Raw genomic sequence first — 3606 nt, forward strand, 5'->3', positions numbered from 1 at the left:
TCTTAATCTCAGGAAACAAACTAGGGTTGCTGGAGTGGGGGGTGGGGTGGGAGGGATGGGGTGGATGGGTGATAGACATTGGGGAGGTTATGTGCTATGGTGAGTGCTGTGAATTGTGCAAGACTGTTGAATCACAGATCTGTACTTCTGAAACAAATAATGCAATATATGTTAAGAAAAAAAAAGAAAATAGCAGGAGGGGAAGAATGAAGGGGGGGAAATCGGAGGGGGAGATGAACCATGAGAGACGATGGACTCTGAAAAACAAACTGAGGGTTCTAAATGGGAGGGGGGCGGGAGGATGGGTTAGCCTGGTGATGGGTATTAAATAGGGCACATTTGGCATGGAGCGCTGGGTGTTACGCACAAACAATGAATCATGGAACACTACATCAAAAACTAATGATGTAATGTATGGTGATTAACATAATAAAATATTTAAAAAAAGGAAATACAAAACCCTTTAATTAACATGTTTTACATTTACAGTTTATTAGCTAATCAACATCAACATGCAAAAATGAGCGCTAAATACAGTCCTCTACAGTGTGTTTTTGTGTAAACTACAATGATTCATTTGATTTGAAAAGTCATCTCTGGTTACTTGAACTGAACTACTAGTTTCTGTAGGGAGCGGCATTTGATCTGCCTTGTGGAGCCAAGGGCCTCTGCAGAACTGGGTCCAGTGGATTTCCACGTGAATACATTCTCAAGCAGGAAATAAGGTGGCACGAAAGACCTTACGTTGAACCTAGCACACCCTAAGCCAGTCCCACGCTCAGGGCCCTGATACCTCAGCTCTGCGGGGCGCCTCCACCACTGCAAGCTAGTCAGGCTGTGGCGCCACCCATCCCCGCTCCTGGGTGGTGGGAGGGAGGAACCAACGGAGGGAGGACACCAGGGTTGAGGGTGCGGGAAATAACGGACGCCTGTTTCCAAAGTGGCTAAAGCTCCCTGGGCAGGAAAGTCTCTCTGGAAGGGAAAGCGTCAAGTAGCTCACGGGTGTTTCGGAATCCTATCAGCGCAAACACTGTCCCCAAGCACAGATGTGCCCCATTCGATTCCTCTCTTCCTAGGAGTACCTATTCTCGCTCACTGATCTTTGGTCGCCAGAAACAGAAGTGCAGGCAGGCCGGGGCGCAGGGGCTGGGGCGCAAGGGCTGGGGCGCAAGGGCTGGGGTGCAAGGGCTGGGGCGCGCAGGGCGGCTCCACCTACACAGTGTACACCTTCGGGCTTGTGAGAAGTGAAACACTTCTTCGGTGCTAGGACAAATGGCTTTGTCATCTTGACAGATGGCAAGAGAGTTGTAGCCGTAGCTGTAGTGGTTGGGCAGCCTCAGGGGCGGGTTGTTCTGGATCATCGAGTCCCCCGAAATCTTGCCGAGCAGACAGGAATTGGTGCAGTGGGCCATGGGCAGGGGCTGCAATACTAGTTCGGGGAGTGGCTGCACACAGGCCAATCAGGGCTCTCGGAGCTGCTGTCCTCCTTGGAGCATTGTGGTGTCTTTATCACCAAGAGGCCGGCCTACAGAGTGAGGGTGAACACAGAGTTGTCCCCAGCTGGTGCAGCCAATAGTTGTGCCGGACCTGTTGGCTCAGCATCTGCCACCTGGCTGGGTCCAGCAGGTCCCTGTAGGGCCATATGTACGTGTCTGGAGGGAAGGCGAGCATGCCCATGACCTGGTGCACCTTGGCCAGCTGGCTCCCTTCAGCCTGATCAAAGCGCTCTCTCGCATGTCTCACGGCGTCCAGTCTCTAGTTCAGCCGGATGAGTTCAGTGAACTCCTGAATATTTAGGCTGAACTCCAGGCAGCTCTTCATGCCACTCTGGCGTATCAGCTTCACCACAGCCTTCTAAGCCTCAGTGCAACAGGTGCTCCACCATCATGCGGTCCATGCGCTTCCTCTTCCACAAGCTGGCTGCTGCGGGCTGGCTGCTGCTACTCCTTGAGTTGCTCGATTCTGCGCTTGCATAGCTTGGTGCTCTAGTCCTCCACCTGGATGGACTCCACCACCTTCCTCTTGAGGACGCTAAGCTTCTCCCCTGCGCCATCCAGAAGGCTGACCATGGAGTCCCGGGCGGGGCAGCTGCTCAAGGTCTTCTCCAGCTAGGCTACCACCATAGGGATGTGGCTCATCTCCAGGTCGATGTGTTTTTGAGCAGCCCAAAGGTGTTTATTCAGTATTTTGTAGGGCACCTTCAGGATCAGGTACTCCTGTATCTTCAGGGTCCTGGAGAGCTGAGCAGCTGACTCTTACACTGCCATCTTGAATCCACCAAAACCTTAGCCACAATCACTGTAATTTAAAATCAAGCCAGTGTCAGTGTAACTCAGTGAAATTTGTAATATTTATTTTTAATCGTAATTTGCTGACAGTGGAACAAGTATTATTGGGTTATTCTTTAACCAAAAAAAGACACACCTAGTAAGGTGAGGTGGTGAGAAATGGAAGTGGTTGGAGACAATGAAGACCAAATGAGTCTGTTCTCATATTACTTAGAAGTACTCTTTCTTGTGTACTGAATCTGTGGTTTCTTTTTAAGTTTTTTTTTAAATCGAGCTGAAATTCACCTAACATAAAAGTAGCCATTTTAAAGAGTAAAATTCACTTCATAATGTTGTACAACCTGAATTTGCTTTTATAGCTGTAGTTGAAGCTGAGAGAACAAAACCACTGGTGTGTTATTTGCAGAGATATACTGGCTAGGGAAGGAAGGACACATTCCAAAATTTAAGTGGTTTTACATAGGAAATGAAGAATTGGGTTAAAACAACAAAAAATTAGAGAAAAGTATGGAATATAAAGGCAATAGTATCAGATGTTTAATATTATACATCTAAATATTACACACTAGTACTTTGATGGCTTCCAATAAAGCTGAACTTCAGGCCATACTCATGAAAAATAGCGTTGATATGGTTCCTTTGAAATGCTGGGTGAATATGAAGCAAAGAATGTACTGAAGTACCACCAAATCACAAGTACAGCTAGTGACATGCTTCTCCATTTTTCCTGATGAAAGCACAGACAATGTAAACACAATAGTAGCCCCTTTGGTAGATGTTCAGTTGAATATGGTGGTGGGTGTGAAGGAAGAACTTTGTCTTTCAGCTTCATTATTAATAAACACACAAGCTCTGAAGTGCAGGAAGCCATGAAGGATCATCTAGTTAACAAAGGTGGTTTGGAGTGGTTTAGTTTTGCATAGGAGGTTGTTCTGATGTTGAAGTGACAATGACAGGTAACTATTCTGGACCAGGTACCAGGTAAGTCAATCCATGGCTTTTTTTCCCTGAGAAAGCTTTTTTCTACCTCACAAAATGTCTACACATTAAGTAATGTATTTATTTATTTATTTATTTATTTATTTATTTATTTATTTATATTATACATTTTTTAGGTTTTATTTATTTATTTGAGAGAGAGAGTGAATGAGAGAAAGAGCGCACACATGCAGGGGCAGAGGGAGAGGGAGAAGCAGACCCCCCTGCTGAGCAGGGACCCCATTGTGGGGTTCGATCCCAGGACCCTGGGATCATGACCTCAGCCAAAGTCAGACGCTTAACGAACTGAGCCACCCAGGTGCCCTTAAATAAAATATTT

At 46.6% G+C, this 3606-nt stretch overlaps 1 pseudogene; it reads right to left on the bottom strand.

Annotated features, from left to right (window-relative positions):
* Positions 1-1072: 1072 nt before the first annotated feature.
* On the bottom strand, positions 1073-2267 carry LOC116626172 (annotated as a pseudogene).
* Positions 2268-3606: the final 1339 nt, after the last annotated feature.

This window comes from Phoca vitulina, unplaced genomic scaffold (assembly GCF_004348235.1).
Source record: "Phoca vitulina isolate PV1807 unplaced genomic scaffold, GSC_HSeal_1.0 scaffold84, whole genome shotgun sequence".
In the NCBI taxonomy this organism is placed as follows: domain Eukaryota; kingdom Metazoa; phylum Chordata; class Mammalia; order Carnivora; family Phocidae; genus Phoca; species Phoca vitulina.